This window comes from Danio aesculapii, chromosome 16 (genome assembly GCF_903798145.1).
Source record: "Danio aesculapii chromosome 16, fDanAes4.1, whole genome shotgun sequence".
NCBI classification, from domain to species: Eukaryota; Metazoa; Chordata; class Actinopteri; order Cypriniformes; family Danionidae; genus Danio; species Danio aesculapii.
In genome coordinates, this window is record NC_079450.1 from 24,947,175 (window position 1) to 24,966,918 (window position 19,744).

Sequence of the window (19,744 nt, forward strand, 5' to 3'; positions counted from 1 at the left end):
GGTATGATACATAAATGTGCTCCACGCAGGTTTTTGCGTCTCGTTTAATTCACTATGAACAGCAGCTACGCTAATTATTCTCTTTATTCTCTATTTACACCTGGGGACACTTATCCCGAGACCCAGACTATGCAGCGCCACTGATTAGATCCACGACCAGCGAAGAGATGATCCCAAGGTTTCCATAATCCTGGACCAGGCCATATCCTGAGTAGCTGCTGATGTGGTCATGGAGGAGTGGAGAGCATGAGACTGATTCCTGTAATGCTCGAGTCCAGGGACAGACAAGTCTTCGCTGAGGTCCAGCATTCTCCAGTCTCCGGCGCCTAGACTGCAGCTCTGCACAAGACGTTTGGCCATATAGGAGAAATGGTGGTGCCCAACTGATCCTGGTTTCTCTCGAGGTTTTTTAATTATTCACTTTCGCCATTTAGTGAAGTTTTTTCCTCATCGCTGTCGCCACTGGCTTGCATGGTTCGGGATCTGTAGTGCTGCTGCGTATCGGATATATGCCTGCGTATGCGTATGGATTTGCTCTTCAGTGTTTGGACTCTTGAGTAGTGAATGTTAACCACACTGAACTGAGCTAAACTGAACTTAACTTAAACACCGAAAACTGAACTACACTGTTTCCATTTACTATGCTCTTCTATGTGAAGCTGCTTTGACACAATCTACATTGTAAAAGCGCTATACAAATAAAGGTGAATTGAATTTTTATTTGTTTATATTATTTACATGCTGTGCATTGCCTTAATTATTTCAAGTGAAAATACAGAACTTAAATTCTAATGTAATTTTCCCACATTATTTTTCCCTCTCTGCTGCTCTGGGTGACGCTGCGTCTCCATGGTTGCAACAAGGGAATCTCCGCGCTTGCGTACGCCACACACATACACACGCGCACATACAGGCGCGCGCGCGGATACACGCCGAATCACATGGAGCGAGTCTGACAAATCTGTGAGTATGAAAAAGAAGAATAAAACCACCAATAACTCATATGCTAAGATACAACTACATGTTATATAGCTTTATGACATTAGGAATACTGTTGTAATCCGCGCGAATTGTATATTTGACGGCGGAATGCGCGAGCTGAGCGATATATAGTTTTTTGGGCTGTTACTCATATATATTTCATATATTGTCGACACGAGTCACCAATGCACATTTCGTAGCGTAAAGGTGTTTTACATCAAACGCTAAAAGTTAATTTGTCATGAAAGTGGTCGTCGTCGGCTACCGGCGTTTTCAGAACAAAAGCGTTGAGGGGCTGTTAGCGTTAGCGCGTTGCTAACGATGTATCTGTATGTAGAGGTATTTCTTTCACACAACACCTATTATAGCAAGCCTTTTGTAATCATATTTACTTATATAAATAAGCGACAGCATGATAGTTAGTGTGTTTTTATTGTTGTGTTAGAAACTCAACTCGCTTTGTGTGTGGGACACAGCTGGACGCGTATCAGCATCCATCCATCGCATAACCATAGAGAAAGTACAAGAATTCTTTCAAGTTAGGATGTTATTCAGCTAAAGTAGATACCGTGGTTTGGTTTTACCTCACTATCACATCAAAAGCAACAAGTTGTGATAACTCGCTGCGCGTCTGCGTGTGGTCTCTTTGTCTGGTACCGTGACCATGTATGGGCGCTGACTTTAACATTTTGCTCGCAGTATTTGCATAAATGCTGTTATGTTCGTGTCATTTGAACAACCTGATGGTTCAGTTCTGTTTAATTTGCGGGTTGTGTTCTCTGGAATAAAGTCCCATTTTAAAGAGCTTTCGTGTGTCAGGTTATCTCAAGTTCATGTCTTCTCCGTAACTCTAGCTAAGTGAGCTTCAGATAAATGCTAGTAGCAGAAGTGGACATAAAGCTGTCCTTGCTGAGATGTGATCTGTAATGGCTATTGATATTCAAACTTTCCTTTGTGTTCTGTTGGCTTTGGCACAGTAGGAATTTTTTGGGGGCTTTTTGTCTGTTGCCTTCAACTTGTTTAAATTCTTACTTAAATGTATACAGGGCATTTGCTGAACACTGATTACATCTTTAAAAAAAATAGTTTAAAGAACAGAACAGCATGCAGGTTTGAGGCGGTATAAGGGTAAATAGAGAAAACAATACCATTGTGAGCTGTCTTTTTAATAGTGGCTTGTGAAGATTAGGCATGAGATAATAACCGATTTCAAGGTTTACTACGGTTTGGAAAAGTCAAGGTTTTAAAACCGCTAAAATGATCTGCCATACCGTTCCTAAGGTATTGGCCTTATTCTTCAATGTGGATTTTTGTGATTGTTTTAGAACTTTGGATTCAGTCGCCTATATGGGAGAAATGAATAGGAATACTAAACTGCAGAAAACAGTCAAACTACTTGCTCTACAAACAAGTGTTTGCATGACTAAACAGACCAAGTAGAATAATATAATAAGAAAATATTAATTTGCAACTTCAAGCAGCATGATGAGCTGCTTTTAACATGAGTAATTTAAAATGAGTAGTAGTGAATGAGACCAGAAGTCTGGAGCCAAAAAGATTCAAATGGCTGCACCCGCTCGTACTTAAAGAATAAGGTGAATATCTAAGGTGTTTTATGTGTTGTAAAGAAATCTGTGGTTTTAAAACTAATGAAGACAGCAGAAGTCAATGATTTATTTAAGTTATTTATTTTATGTTAATTGTTCCAAAATAGTTTAAATCTTTAATAAAATAAAGTATATTGTGTTCCAGTTGTTGTGTGTTTTACTCAGACATTTAAAAAACTTATTTTGGAGCAGTAATCACAATATCGTGATATTTTTATCCAAGGTTATCATACCGGCCGAAACTTATACCAGCCCATGCCTAGTGAAAATAAAAGTTGATTAAAAAATGGCGATAGGCTGTAGAGAACACGATTTCTGCTTTGTTTTAGGTGGAGGATTTTAACAGCTGTTGTTTTTTGCTTTTTTAAATGAATATTATCTTATACATAGTTATGCAAAAATTATTTGACAGGCCTTTTGTGTGATTCAAGTGTTCTATTTTCATCTACATGTAGCTTAGTTGTTGACATAGTGTGTTATTTCAATAGTGGTATTACTTTGCATACTGCCTTTATGTAAGCTTCACAATTGTTTCATATCGCATCAATTTTGCAGATTAAAATATGTACTACTATACTATGACACAAAAGGAGACCACTCACGTCCACTGTATTATCTCAAAAAACATTCAGGCTTTCTCAAAATATGCTCTCTTTAACCACAAGAAAGAATGTCATACAGCATAAGGATGGTTAAATGAAGGCCCTCAAAATATTGTCACTTTTTTGAAAGAACTCTCACATTAAAATTAACAAGGGGAAATGAAAGATGATTAAGAATGTCGTTCAGTCTGTTTGGTCTGAACCAAAAAATAAAAGAAACAATATATTTAGTCCTGGTTCCAGAAAGGGGAGTTTCTGTTAAAGACACTCCTGTCATTTCCAGTGAAGCGAGAAATTTGCAGAAAAGGTCAACTCCTTGGATTGGTATTTAGCTGCAGGTGTTACATAAATTCAGCTTTTAGCGCTCCTTTGAGTCTAAAATTACTGTCAAAAAATACCCCTACAGTATGATCATGATCCTTTAAACCTGTACTTGGGTCAGTCATTTTTTTCTGTATTGGATTGATTTTCTACCATTTAGCCATGGATCATTATGAGTTTCTGGCGGTATGATAACCTTGGGTAAAAATATCATGGTTTCATTGTATTTTGATTACTGCTCTAAAATAAGTTCTCTTTAAAAGTCTTAGTAAAATACAAAAACCTTTCACCCATTTACCACAATTTATTTTATTTTAGGAAAGATTTCAAACAGTAAACATGTCAGGCTAAATAATTCAAATAAATCACTGACTTCTGCTGTCTTCATTAGTTTCAAAAACACAATTTCTTAACAACACATAAAAAACCTTTAGAAACGGAATAAGGGAAAATTATTTGCTGTTTTAAAACCTTTACTTTTCCAAACCGCGGTAAACCCTGAAACCGGTTATCGTCCCATGCCTACTACCATTACCTCCAACTGTTCATTGAAGCAAACAAACATTGTGTCATCTTTGCAACCAAAGACCCTAACATACACACCCTCTGTGGCAGTAGACATGTCCTATAGGTGCAGGCCAGAAGGGTAAGCCCACCTCTAATCAGTCAGGCAGGAAGAGTTTAGGCTGGGATGGGTTTCCTCCTACCTGCCGTGCTCTCCACGCTGTAGGTCATCAACCCACCCTGCTTGGGGATTGGAATGTTGGAAGAGTTTCTTTTGGCTCAGTACGCTAAAGTTTATCCGATGACGTAAGCTGCCACCATGGGGCAAGAGGTGGCTTCCTCCACAACAAGTGAGTTACTCCCCTTTTATTAGGAAAATGTGAGCAACGCTGGAATCTCTGTACAAATGATTGTAACATGGTTTGGGTGGTAATGTTTTGTTCAATTGAACTTTTTTCTCTGTATGTTTCCCATTATTTTAGCGCCACCTTTGCCTCTGTTTGTTTTCCATTTCAATACAGATGCTACAGTTTGTGTTTATTTTTTATTAGAGGGTTACTTGTGTTATTCAGTGCAAAGCGCAGTGGGTCTAATCAAAGCAAGCTCCTTCATCGAGGAACGTTGGCCCCCCAGGCGTATGTGACATTTACCCAGCATGCATTTACTAAAGCCTGCTGCTGGGAATTCCTCCCTGAGAACAAAGTCTTTTGGGGCCGGAGCCTTAGAAACCTGTTACTCCCTGCTACATAATAGTAGTGGTTTCATAGAAGAAATAAGCCGCAGGACTCTCCCACTGTAATTTTGTCTGTCAATCAAAATAGCTTCATCTGACTTTACTAGTTGCTGGCATGCAGTTCCTGGCAGCCCGAGAAATACATAGAGGCAGAAATGGGGAGAAAGTAGTGGAGGTTTCGAAGTGCACTGTTGCCAAATAAAGGGTTATGCTGCAATTCCCAGTGGAGCAGTTGTCCCCGTTCTCTTAAACTGGCATTCAAGGTCACTATTTGGGTTCAGAAAGCATAATACAGTAAAGGGTGCTTGTGTATAGAATTATGCACACGCATTGAGCGCACATTTGTAATAAGAACCTTTTGTTATAGTGTGAGTAAGATGTTTTCAGTGATCCCTTTTCCATCAGGTTGCTCTCGGTCTCATTAAATGCCAGTGTAAGAACATCTGGTGTTATCAGATGCCTTGTTTACATCTGGTAATAAGATAAGATGTGTTTTCATCAACCTGAGATGGATTATGGCTACGTTAAAATCCTCAGTGTTTTATTTTATAATTAGGCATGTTTTATAATTAGGCATGGGGCGATAAACGTTTTCAAGGTATATGGAAAAGTCAAGGTTTTAAAACCGACAAAATTTTCTGTAATACTGTTCCTAAGGTATGTGTAAGATTTTTTTTATTTAATTTTTTTTAAGGACAACAGTATCTCCAGCAGAAAAAATATTTCTGTTTTTGAAACAAATGAAGACAGCACAAGTCAATGAATCATTCATTTGAATTAAATAGCCTGACATGTTTACTGCTCCAAAATATCATAAATCTTTCAAAAATAGAATATATTGATTTCAATTGGAAAAAAGTTTTTAATTTTTACCCAGACATTTAAAAAGAATATATTTTAAAGCAGTAACCACAATATCGTGATACTGTAAAACCTTGATATTTTTGTCCAAGGTTATCATACCGTCAGAATCTTATACCGGCCCATGCCTATGTATAATACATTTATCCTTTTTTTTTCTCTTCTGATTTTATCATTTAATATGATGATAATTATTAGAACTTGCTTATATATTTATTACTCAGAAAAGAAACTTAATAGTCTCAATATTTAATATTTTATCTATCAACGTTAGCGTCTTGTGTAAAGTGGCCCTTAAGGCTGATTTAAACTTCTGCGTCGAGTGATCGCCATGACCCACGGTGTCTGTCTTGTGCTGAGTCGTGCATGCTGTTTGTGTTGCTCTCTAATAACACTTCTAAAATGCTAGCTGGCAGTAGGCTTTTATGATCACCGGTATTGTTTTAAAAGTATCAATTTAGCACCGTTATTGAAAAAAAAAAAAACCTCAAACGTTACCCAACCCTAGTAAACACGTGCTCCATTGGGCTCGTAGCTCTCAGAGCCGCCCACACTCGTCACAGCTACCAAGCCGACTAATCCTAGCTTGCCCTATGCATCGTTGCGATGTGTAGGTACATTTTTTGAGAGGTGCGCAGAAGTATAAATCTGCCTTTAGATACAGATCCATTTGATCTTCTCATTTTGATGATGTAGCTGGAAAAAATATGATTATAGAAATAAAATAAAAGAAATTTGAGAAGTTGACCACACTGACAGCTTCATGGGAAACAAGTTTGACTATTTGTTGATACAATGTTGGATTCAACTTTTTTCAGAGCTTTTGGGCATAAATAATATTATTAATATGAATTATTTTCACAATAAATCCCAATTAACATGCATGTAAATCCTAATTGCATTTTTAACTCCCAGGAGTGTGCATGGATATATAGATATCATCATGTGTTGAATGATCTCCATGTCATTATTTAGGTTTCCATGTAGTGGTTATACCATATTTAGGTTATTCCATGTTACATAACTCGGTCAACACAATTTGCTCTGTAGCCTGTGCTTCAAATCTTCCTGCCGAGACACCATGAAGAAACAGTACAGCAAAAGCAATTTCAACTGCATTGTGATGTTCATCAAGGCTTCGGTCTTTTTGCTATATATATTTAGTGTGTAGTTTTTAGGATGCCTGTCAGATTGGAGTTATCAAATTAATTCCTTTTGGTACAACTTCACTGCTTGTATTGTGTATTTTACTTATCGCTGTTGGGCCATAGATATTTTCAACACAGCAGACTGTTTAGCAGCTCTTACCCATCACAAATTGCATCAACTATGATCTTTGTTTTTCGTTGAATTAAAGTAGCAAGTAGTAGAAATTCAGCAAGTATAAATTAAATAGTAATTAGCAGTGCAGCTACTGATTTCAATGTTTAATTAGAAATGTTTCTTTATACTAAATTAAAGTCTTAGAGAGTCTTAAGGCGGTCACACACCAGAAGCGCCACACAGGGCCATACATTTCAGAATTCTAAACATAGGTTTCTATCAGGGTACACGCACCAGCGCCGCAAGTCGGCGGCTGTCGGCAGCACCCAGCCACGACTCAGGACGCTGTTCATATTCCTGCTGCGCCACAGAGCGCCATCTGATTAGTTTCATGTTAAATATCATGCGAATGTGCGCGTCTGGTGTGTGATACTTTAAACTGTCATGTGCGCACCGTGTCGCTGCGCCGAGCGACGCTTCTGGTGTGCGACCTGCTTTTGAAAGATTTTTTAGAGATCTTTAAGTAATATGTGAGCAATTCCAGCGTTAAAGATGTGACATTTACAGTAAAATGTGTATTTATTAGTGTTATATACAATAATAGTGTTTATATTTTCCAAAACAACTAACCACAGAGTTATGGGAGCAGAAAAATATTAATCTGTAAACATTTTTAATAGTATAAATGAGGAAAATATACATGCATTATAGATGTGACAAAAAAGACTTTACAGTATACAACATACTTTGGTGAAATTCTGTGAATTAAACTGCACAACCTAAAAGAAATAATGCTAATCAAAAGAAAAAATGTTTGCTCTCTATAGAACAAAAATTTTATTGATTTTATTTTATTTGACATTTTTGCATTTATTAGGGAAAAGCTTCCTTGTGGATTTGACACTTTTCTGTTATGGATGTGACCGATGTGAAATTGGCACTTGTGTGACTTTGGAAAATCAAATATAATAGTTTGAAAACACAGACAGAGACATTTTTGAGTATTTCTAAAGTACTGTAAAATGCTTGCGCAAAAAATATAGAAACTGTTTCTCTATTTTTGTGAAAATGTTTTCATGCAAGGTTGACATTTGCATGGAATTGCTCATGTATAATATAATAAATGAGATATTAAAGACTGAAGTAATGATTTCTAAAGTCAGTTTTACTTTAAAAAAACAAACAAACATATTTCTTAATATTGTTGTTATAATGTATTTATGATCAAGTAAAACAAGAGTTGACCAGTCATTTAGAATAATATTTAACGGTGTATTTATGCTATGCTTAATTTGAGCTTTTTTCAGGATTCATTTATATGTGGTGAATTTCATCAACAGAAATTTCATTAACAGAAAACATTTCAAATCAGTCTGAAAGAAAAGTATCATCTTCCTCTGATCACCTGTTTCTGAAATAATGCTGTGTGTCCCGTTTATTAAGACGTGTGGTCTAGCTAACCAGCATGTGGTATACTCTATCTAATACACAAAAGGCTTCATTTCCTAGGGCTAAATGCTTTCCTAATAAGATTTCACAATAACTCTCCCACTGTTTCTCAGGTGATGTGCTGGAAATCTGGAGACTGTGTGTGGCTGCATGTGTTTGGGATAGCTGAGGGGAAAAGGGTCTTACAGGGAGATAAAAAGTCATGAGGGTTAAGTCAAAGAGAGATAGCAGTGCAAACTGGATAGTGAGAGGGAGATAGAGCACAAGCTGGTGTTTGAACTCTCCCGGGGGATTCCTTGTGGCCAGTGTACAGACACACAATGAAGGGAAATGCTTCCTGTGGGGATCCCATAGAGTTTTGCTACAACCGTATCTTTCTTTTGTGGGAATAGATCTTTGCAAGCATCATTTGCATTCATTGTAGAGCAGGGTATGCAACCCTATCGCAAAAAAACAAACAGTGGTCCACAGAGCAATCGGGAAGTCCCTGAGCTCTAGTGTAAGCTATAGCTATCAAATGTTTGGGGATTTTAAAGTGATGCAACATCATGAGCGATGTCCCAGAGGACTGAGAATCCACCCTGCAGTTTCATTTCAAATGCAGCATTCATGGGTATATGCATGGCATGCATGTTGGACATTTGATTTTTAATAAGCAAACATTTTTTACGTCATCCTGTGCTTGTATTTGAACTGTTTAGATATAAATCAATCTGAAATCCAAACAAGTATTTGATTATGCAGTAATAGCCAAAAACAACTGACCTGGAACCATGTTGACCCATGAGAGAAACATTGTTTAGACTTTTTCTATTTCAACTGAATAATACATGCATGCAGACCTGATGTGAATTCGTATCTTTAGAAGTTTTTAGTGTAAGATTCTGTAATTTAATATGTGTTTATTTAAACTTTATTGTAAAGTCTCTTACAAACCATTCCTTTTGCATGAAACAGAAACATCAAGCTTGACCTGTGTAGTCTGATTCTTAAAGGTCCCATGAAAATTACATTTATTTTAGGTGTTTATTTTAGGATATCTAAAAGCTAGTGTGCTCCAAAACAGTTACAAAGTTTGTGTTTAGAAGATATAAAACTGATATAAACATGTAAAGCTTGTAGTCACTTCCGCCTAAGTAGATCAACTTTTTCACGTCACCTCATTTTTTTAGTTTCTCATCAAATCGTGACCAATCAAATGCTTTCTAGTACATGCCCCACCCCTTCATCATGAAACTTTATATTTGATGTGCTTGAGCTCAACCACTCTCACCGGCAGAATGGTGACAAAGCAAAACACTATTGGCTGTTATTTAGAAAGGGGAGGAGCTACACATTAGCCCCTTGTACACATACAAACCTTTCTGGAACATTACTAGCAATATTCCGCAAAGGTCTGTATGTGTTAACACGCTCTTTTTAAAAATACCGGTAAATTTGTTCTAGCAATTTTCCGGAAAGAGAAGTTGTTAACGTTACCGGTAATTTGCCGGAATGCAGCGCTGTGTGAACACAGAAGGAAGATTGTCGGTAAGAGTGTGTTCACGTCTAGAATGCGTTGATCTGAGATGTCTACTTAAGCCAATCCGAACCTTCATATGCATTCACATCCGCACTGTTTATGAAAATAAAAGCCTTTGAACATTTTTCCAGACACATTTATCTGCTAGATGTTAGTCAGATAACGCAGATAATGCTAATGATAAACCACTGTTGGTTTACCTTCAAGCTCTGCTTCAGTTGCTTGACGTGTGCACATGAAGAAGTGCTCCGGTGAGAACCAGCACACACACACACACATAGTGTTTATCTCAACATGTGAAAGTGTTCCTCCATGTTTTCATACAAATTGTTCACAATACTTATCCATCCACAGAGTTTGTAATGTAGTCAAGTTTGTAAACATTTAACTGCGGTTTCTGCCTTTGGATGTCTCACAAAGCAACTGCATGAATGCTAAAGCTTTAAATAAAAGTGAAACCATCAACCAAAGCCCGACCCATTCTATGTTTACAAAAACAAGTGCAGCCATTTAGAGCTCATTTCTGGTTAATGATGTCAGAATTGACCAGTATTTTGGGATGGATTTGTGAATGGTCTTTTCCAGAAAAACTAGGGAATATCCGCACCTGTGTAAACACCTTTTTTATGAATTTACCAGTAAAGTCATTCTGGAAATTTTCTGGATATTTATCAGCATAACTGTGTGAAAGGGGCTTATGTCCCACCCTCAATCTTCAATTGAGATTAATATCAAACATCGAATAAAAAATGCACATTTCACAGCACCTCACGGGACCTTTAAAGGAATGACTTTTGTATGTAGCTCAACTAGTGTAGTTCAGTCTGTCAAGAAAAGACTATGAATCTGTTTGTAAATCCAAATTTGCGTCTATGGTATTATGCAGCATGATCGACACACGCTTCCTTTGCAAGTAGATGGTTGCGTTGGAGTTTATCTAGCTAGGCATTATTTTCAGATGCCACATAATAACATTGCTTCTGCTGCAGCCATTGTACGGCATCAAAGTTCCTTGATTACAATGCCAAAAAGAGTAGTTCCTAGTAGGGTTGGGCCGACAGATCCTCCACCCTGTTGCAAATCCGCTCACGAAAAATACACGCTTAGATCCCGTTTACACTAATAGGTCTTAGTTTTTAAAACGATCCACATGCACTTTGACGTTTCACCTAGCATTTCTGAACAGCCCTCCTCCCACACTACCACTGAAAACGCTCATCTCGTGACCACACACAGACACACACAAACACTCATGCGCACAAGACAATGGGTTCAGGCAGTCAGCGTGTCAGTACACTGCTTCAATCTTTCGCTTTCACGCTTGTACTTAGTAATTTTAGCGAAAACCTCAGATACTGTTGGTTGATTCCTGTTGGTTGTGCACCTTTTTACCCACCATGTTTGTCGACGCCATTGTAACGGCACAGATTACTCTGCCTATTCATGCGAGAGTCCCGTGGAAAAAGTGATTGTCAGGTGGTAATTTGTGTGTAACTTTATTTTTTATACTTTGGTTATGGGTAAAACAAAGACCATTTGGGTCAGGTAGTTGAAACGGTAGGCTACAAATAATTAATTTGCTATGAATTCATTAATTAATCATAAATAATTAATTCACGACGATGCCATCGTCCATTGCAATGTTTCATATTAGACATCGTACGATGCCAAATTAGTCAACAGTCTAGAAGTCAGCACTTAATACACTTTTTTGGTCATTTTTGAGCAAGATGCTAATGCTCAAATCAGATTTAATGAGCTAAGCTAAAAGTGCTGGCCCAAGACCCTGAGATAGGCTGAATGGGGGGAAAAATAGTAATTATACTTTAAATTAGCTTATTTTCAAAAAAAGTGGCGTGTTCCTAATAATAAGCATCATGTTATGACTGATTTAAGATGACATCTTTATACACAAGTCAGATTCTTGGTGTTTACGTGCAACATATCTTGATATCACTATCAGGGAGTCAACTAGTTTCTGACCTTTTGGTGTGTGAGCTTGATCTGCCTCTATTGGCCACAAATGTGAGACTATCTCAGGCGGGTCTGGTGTCTTTCACGCAAGTCTAGAGTAATGAGCGATGGTGTGAAATGTTTCAGTACAGGCTGAGTGGCAGTAGACAGATGGGCTTGTCACTGAACTCTTGCCTCTCAGAAGGAGATGGGCTTCAAGAAGTAGGACATGTTCTTAAAGGCACACCCAAAGGGGCTTGTTAAGACCCATCTGGAAGATAAAAGTTATTTCTATCATTCTTTGGAGAGTCTATGAGAGCTGTGACTTCCAAGAGACATACAGTGATTGGCAGGTGTACCAAAAGAGTGCTGTTTGGTAGGATGTTCAACGTGGCTATTGCTGGTTTCAGTATAGGTAGATGTGGCAGGGCTCAAAAATAAGGATGGTCCTCATCTCCAAGGCAAGTGTGTGACTGTTTTGGGCTGTCAGTGTCTCTGAAATTAAAAATCTTTAGTTTCAGCTATTAAAACCTCTTAGAAAATGCAAAAGAAACAAATTTCCCCAAATTCCATCTTGTTTTTTTTCCCCCATAATCAATTATTTCATTAAATTAAGAAGTTTTAAAATACATGGAAGCTTTCATACAATGAAAAAAAACAACATATCTTTTTTTTTTGATGATTAAAAATGAAAGAGAAAAATATTGTGACATTTTTTTTTCTTTGAAACTTTGTAGTTCCCTTGACTTACAGCTACAGTTTACGTTTAGAATCCGGACAAAGAAATTCCAAGGCAGCATGCCATTAAAGGGTCTTCCATTACAAGTGTTTACATGCTTTGAACTCCACTAATCGGATACCGCACATGCTGGGATGTTTTGCATGCTGCCTAATCATTTGTATACCAAAAACACCTGTCTGCCATACCAGTCTAAACAAATCTCTCATTAAAAATGTTAAAGTTAGTGTATTATGAGACCTCACTCAAGGGTACTTTTTTGTTTCATGGCAGGTTCTGTTGTAAAAGTCACAGTGCATTATCATTTCATTTATCAGAATACATGTAGCATTTATACACTTATGTGAATACCTATGTGTTAACCACCAGGCTTGGAGACTTTTGCTTAAATGTGGTCTGCCAGCTGGAAAAGAGAGTCGAGTTTCGATAGATGCTGACCATAGAGCCTCACCAACATGCACGTACAGCATCTGTCTACCCCCCGCCCTCCCTTTGAACTCCCATGTACTCACATGCACAAGAAATTAAAGAAAAGCTAAGAGGAAGGTGAGATGCAGTGGATTTGGCTCAATGAAATCTGTGTCCTGCACAATTTGCTAACCACCATGAGCTGCACAGCTGGAAACACCCTTCAGATGTTTCTGAATTCACTAGACCTCCTCAAAGGCTTGATGGGAATGATGCAGAACAGCCCATAGTCCTTTCCGCATGTGTGTCTGTTTGATGCCGCTTTTCTCATGGACTAGTTAACCATGAGCTCCTCTTGTTCTAATATGCTGAGCTCCTTGTTCTATTTGTGGGATTTAAAACATCCATCTATGCAGTATTGTGCCTCTAATGTGCACAACTTTAATTATACGATCTGTTGAGGCTGTGAAGCATGAAACGACAACTAAGAATTACAAAAAGATGACTGTTGTCTTTGCTAGAAGACATTAGCCTATGGTATGGGACACGCCTAAAAAAAATTAGGCCTGAGAGATGTTCAGTGACTATCTTGCGTGGGACCTAATGACCCGTAGCTTAGTGATTTAATGTGACTAATAATCACACATCTACAGAATCATCTCACAGAAGGCTTTATTTTAGACATTCAACTGAAGTTATGAAGGGAGTTTGGAGTATTACATTTTTACATGCTTTCTGGTGTTTCAGATCTTTGATTTCAGAATCACGCCGATTAAATTGTCTCCGTAGCTTGTCAGTGAATCGTGGCTTTGTGTAATACATGCTTCTCCATCTGAAAGCAGGTGCTGGGGATATACAACAGCTAATGGGTACAGCTTGTGCTGAGGCTGAACACCGGTAACGGCATCAAAGCCAACTATTGCACCAAGCCTCGAAGGAATGGTTTAAATCAGTGTTTCTCAACCACGTTCCTGAAGGACCACCAACGCTGCATGTTTTGGATCTCTTCTTTGTCTGTCATACTCATTACAGGTCTTTCAATCTCTGCTAATGAGCTGATGATCTGAATCAGGTGTGTTTGGTTAAGGAGAGCTGGTGGTTCTCCAGGAACGTGGTTGAGAAACACTGGTTTAAATGAATGTTGTATGTTGTTTGCATGGCCCCATTTATGGCTGAGTCAATTTAGAAGACTTCTAAACTTAATGTATTTGATGCATACTTTAGGACATATCCAGGCTTTTGTCTTTGGAGAATTGACCTGTTTCAGAACTTGCTTGGAATGATCTGATTTGAGTATGAGATTGTCATGTGACTGGAAAGGAGATGATGATCTCAGTTCTTATAAGGATTACTGCACTGCTCATATCTCTCTTCTGATATGAGGGACACTGGGTCCTGCAGGTCAGAAGGGATAAGGATAAACCCCAGAACTCGTGACTACACACGCATGTCGCTATAGCGAATAAACACAATATATAAACAAAACTTTTGCAGTCCGCAAAACCAAATTCCTTTTGGATGTCTTAATTCATTGCAATGTTTAAATGATCATGACTTAGTTTCTGCAAAATGTTGTAAAGTCGTTAAAGGTTTAAGAGACGCCTTATTGAAAATCTCAACAGAAATTCAGCATATGTTTCGATGCTTATCTGGACATGCAAACTAATTGAGCCTTGTGAAGTTCAAATGCATTGTGAAGATGAAATCAGGAATTCCCTCTACATTCACAGTTAATTAATCAGCAATTCAACAAGAAGAGGCCATACACACAAGATGTGATAATTATACAAAGCAACTGTTAGTGCTCAGAGAAAGAAAGAATTAAGTGTTAGTACGGAGGGGGGGAGTGTTTTTTTTTTTTTTTTTTTTTTTTTAGGATAGAGAGTTGTCAAGCCCACTCACCTGTGTGAAGCACTCTTCATAAATGCAGTGTTTTTCTATAGATATGGAGGGATTGTAAGAATGTGTCTGGTGCAAATGTGCAAAACTGGTGCAAGTGTCGGTTAAAGTGTCTGAGAGATGAAAGAATGTTTTTTTTTTTCCCAAGTTCTTTACAAACCACCAAAGATGGAAACACCCCATTTTTTTCGTTTGTGACTAAACCCATTTCTGTCTGATGATATTCTTTGTTTTAGTATGAAACCCATTTCTCTTAATGTGATTCCTAATTTAGTTTTAATTATTTTTAAATAATGATTTTGTTGCTATATATGTTTTCCTTCATCTGGAAATTCTGTAATTGAGTTTTACATCCAGCTTTCTATGTGGTTGTGCTAATGCCACATGTTAACATTGTCTTAAAAATCAAAGCATTGAGTTTTATCTATGTGGTATGCATTTTGCCCATTAAGTGCTTCCTTATGCATATCTTATGCCTGGAAACAAATTGCACAGCGCATTAACATACAGTGCTGCATATGTGGGCATGTGTTTAGTACACATCAGCGATAGAGTGAAGAGAAAATAGCCAGATCAAAAATATATCTAATTTAAGAAGTTCCTTATAAAGAAGTATTTGCTTGCAAACTTTCAAGTTTGGTAAACTCTGAACTGCAAATGTGCAGATAAAGAGGATTTATCATATTGACCATGTGTCTCAAAGAATACATACTTTGAATATGCTTGTTTCTGAGTGTTGTGGGAATGTTACATTACTTTGCAGATTCTGTGAAGTAATTTTGCATGTTCAAAGAAGCTTATCATGAACGCTTTTTCATATAAGAAAATGAACCAGCCCTTGTCTTGCCAGTTTAGTGTCATTATCTTATCAGCATGCATTTTTGTTTTGTAATAATTGTCACTTGTTAAACAACCTGTGGTTTTAAAAACAAGTACATTATGGTTCAAACTAGGTGTTCATATTATCTCAGTTGGCAAAGCATGATGCTAGCCAAGGTAAATGAGAAGTAACACTTTGAATACGTATCTTGAATGCACTGCTTTGAATAAAAATGTCTGGCAAATGAATTATGCAAAATAGCTTAAATGTTTTTTTGCGAACAAACATTCTTGTAGATATTGAGGACAGAAAGACAGGACTTAATGGCAGTTATGAATTGTGTTTTGGCTGAACTTTTTGTATCAAGTGAGTGACCAGGTTAAAGGCACATTTTGGCTTTAAATTCTCAAATCTCCTCTGCCCTAAGGACAACTTGGAAGCAACTGCTTACAAGTCCTTCTCTGACTTTTTCTTGTTGTCAAACATAAAAGACAGAGTCTGAAAAAGCATTGCAAAGGTCAGATTTTGCCACTATTTTGTCATTGGATGTTATAGATTAAGACATAGATGTTGATTACACTTTTTGATGGGTCCCCTTAGGCTTTCTGCTCACCACAACCAAGGTTGCAACTAATTGTCAAATAATAAAGCTTGGAATGAATTAGTGTTGCTCCAAACTCCACTTTTAACTTTGAGTAAAGAATCAGAATCAGAAAGAGCTTTATTGCCAGGTATGTTCACACATACGAGGAATTTGTTTTCGTGACAGAGCTTCTACAGTGCAACAGAATTACAGAGACAGGACAAAAAACAGATAATAAATATATTTTACAAAATAGAAGTAAATAGTGAATGCAAATATACAAATTGACAAGTGTATGTACATGTTTATTAATTTAGAAGCAGGTCATTTGTTGACAACAATATAAAAACTTTGCCTTTATCTTGCTGATGATTCTGGAATGTTGGTCAAATATGTGCTGATTGCATGATTAATAAAACACATAATGTGCTTCAAATGGTTATTCAATTATAAATATACTTTAATAATAAAACATAGTTTGGGGAAAACTAATAAATAGTAGCAATCATTCTCCCCTTAAAGTTTATGGCTTTCCCAATGCTGAAACTTGGTATCAAAATTATAATTATGCCTTGAGAGGCCACCCATGTCAAATTGCATACTAGGAAACATGTACAATAATTTGGATGGCATGTGAGGGCAGCATTTTGAAGGATCATCAAAATAGAGAGTGAAGATGTATTAGGCAGACAGTCTACTACTCTATTTACTGGTAATTGATATGCCAATAGAATAGTAAAAGGCACCTTCAAAATAAAGTTATCCCAGATGTTGACATTTTTGTCGCAGCGTCATGAGGAGATCAACTTCAAAATGTCAGAAGTCATTTAAATTCTAGTTGACACACAGGGCATCTCAGCCCTTCGGTTATCTGTGCCCAGACGTCAAACCTTATGAAGTTACAAGTCAAGGAAATGTGCATTTGATTAATTATTTTCTTCCAGCTAATTATTTTGTTCACTCATAAGAAGGTCAGACCTTTGTGTATAGCACATAGTTGGGAGGGTGCTTGTGTTTTAAAATAAGTCCCTGTTATCTTTAACTCCTGAACTTAATTTCAAATCTGGCTAAATTTATTAGGTGACAGCTGGCAGAGGTATATTTAGAACACAGGTGGCCAGGAGAGTCTTGGTGCCCTGCAGCTCCTTTTCAGTCAAGTGCAGAACCAAGGCAGAAAAAAGCCAGCCCAGTCTTCCATGCACTCTCACCCGTTAAATACACCTGCAGACTTGTTCATGGAACTAACGCCTTTTGTGCTCTATAAACTGACATTCATTCAAAATACTTTGAGCATTTCCTCTTTTCTTTCCAAACAAATAAATGCAGGTTTGGCAGTGTTAATCTCTTTGGTAATTTTATGTAAATACTTGATCTTGTACATAGAATTTATGATAAAAAAAGATTCAAGTTGGTTGCCGGGGCAAGATCTAGAAAGAGTGTTGATGCTGCCAGTGTGGCATTTGATGCCCGTTGGCATTAAAAGAGCATGATAGGATAGCCCTTGTGCTGGATTCACTTAAGCACAGTTTAGTGGGACAGGGGTGGATTGTAAAATATCACACCTTCATTAAACGTTGACCTCAGTTACATAGGTACGTGAAAATTCTAGGACTACAGTGCTTCCCACAGATAGATTTACTTGGGTGGGCCACCCAGGTATCTTAATGGCGCCCAAGTATATTTAGTAACACTTTTTTATTATAATTTTCATTCTTTCACACTTTATTTGTATCCACTCAATAGAAACAAACATCCGCAAGCGATTTAATACACAATCTTCTCTATCTTTTTCATACTGTTCATTCTTTGCGCATGATAACTGTCAACACTCACGTGCTCTGCAGGCCCACTCTGCAGGCCCAGACACCCACAACTTGTAGCATCCAGCCAAGATTTGGTTTTGCTTTCATCTTCCAAGCTGTCAATTTTATGCATGCAGCCGTGAGAGAGAGAGATTAAATAAGTAATTCTTTCTTTAATCTGAGAGGACAAGATTACATCTAAATTGAGAAACATCATTAGAAATGGGTAATCAACTCATTTGTCTTATTTAAATAATCTACACGTTTTATTCTTGTAATTATTATAGTTTTTTTTAGAGATATCGTCTGTGTTTTTATTCCTTTTTTTTTCTGTCATTTATTTCTCATTTGCTGTAGAGTTTATTAAATTGATGGACAATACATTACATATTTTATACATCTAAAATGCTTTGGCAATACTGTACAAAATTACATGCCAATAAAGCAACCTGAACTTGAACGAGAGATAGAGAGAAGCAGATTTAACCTGTCAGAGGGTGCACATGGCTCCTGAATAGCATAAAAGAGAAATAGTGGATTTTTAAAATTAATTTCAAGTCTTAATTTAAATTTTTTTTTATTTTATTAAAAAAAAAGTTTAAAACATGTAATAATAAAAATTGTGTTTAAAATCTAATTATGTTTTATTTGTCGCATACAGTTAACTATTTATGTGCTGTGGGTAAAAGAAGTGTCTCAATCCAACCACCACCGTAAGTATGTTTCAAACCTGTGCAAAGCACTGGACTTATTTGAGGTCCTATATAAACATGCATTTTGGTCATTTGGATTACAAATATAGTAAGAAATTTCATTCCTGTTTACACCTTGTGTTTTTACCAAACTCTTTTATCCACTTTCCACTACCTAAGGGGCCTATGAGTGTGTGGGTTGTTTTTTCGTGATCTTTATATTCATAATTTATGTATACTATACAAGGAGACAACAAAAATAATACACAGAGCAGCTTCTGTGAATCAACTGTCATCATACGAAGCTTCAAGAACACTTGTGAGGCAAAAACCCTGTAAAATCAACTTTGTTAGCCAATGTCTTCCACGTCATATTAAAGTGCACTTTTACTATAGGTTTTCACCACATAAGTGTTTGTGCCTTCATATGATTGAACAAGTGAAGTTACATTAAATGTTTTGACTTTTTTGGGTTCTTTTTCTGGACTTTGGACTTTATGGTCTTATGCTTATGTTTCTGGAGGATTTTAGACTTTTGGATTTCATCTAAAATATTTTTGTTCCAAAGATGAACTAAGGTTTCAGGGGATTGGAATGACATGAGGGTGAGTAGTTAATGGCAATTAACATTTTTGGATGAACTAATAATTTAATTTCAGGTCTAAATGGGACCTAAGGGCACTTTTCACTTTCACTTTCATAATTCGGAGCATTTGAGGACCTGGTTTGTTTTAAGTAAATGATTGGCTCAGAGTGTCGGAACACTTAAGATGTTTGATAATACCCGTTTAGTTCAGGTTAAGAACAGTTTGCTGGGTAAACAATTGGTGGACTATTCTAGAGTCAGAGAGTTCCAGGTTGTTCACTGTTGAGCTCCTTATCATCAATTCTGTCTCAGACCCTCTTTTTTTTTTAATGCGATCAGTGCTGGTCCCGCTAAGTTCCTCTGTGGTAGCAAGCCCATTCATAAAAAAAAAAAGCACTTTTATCAATTACTCCTAATTC

General features: G+C 37.1%; 1 protein-coding gene across 1 annotated transcript in view; it reads left to right on the top strand.

Moving 5' to 3' along the window:
- Nucleotides 1–885: 885 nt before the first annotated feature.
- ptp4a3b (protein tyrosine phosphatase 4A3b) overlaps nt 886–19,744 on the top strand; it is a 39,765-nt gene continuing 20,906 nt past the window's right edge. The window contains exon 1 of the mRNA XM_056475160.1: nt 886–963. The gene's annotated coding sequence lies outside the window, so the exon portion shown is untranslated. The remainder of the gene's footprint in view (nt 964–19,744) is intronic.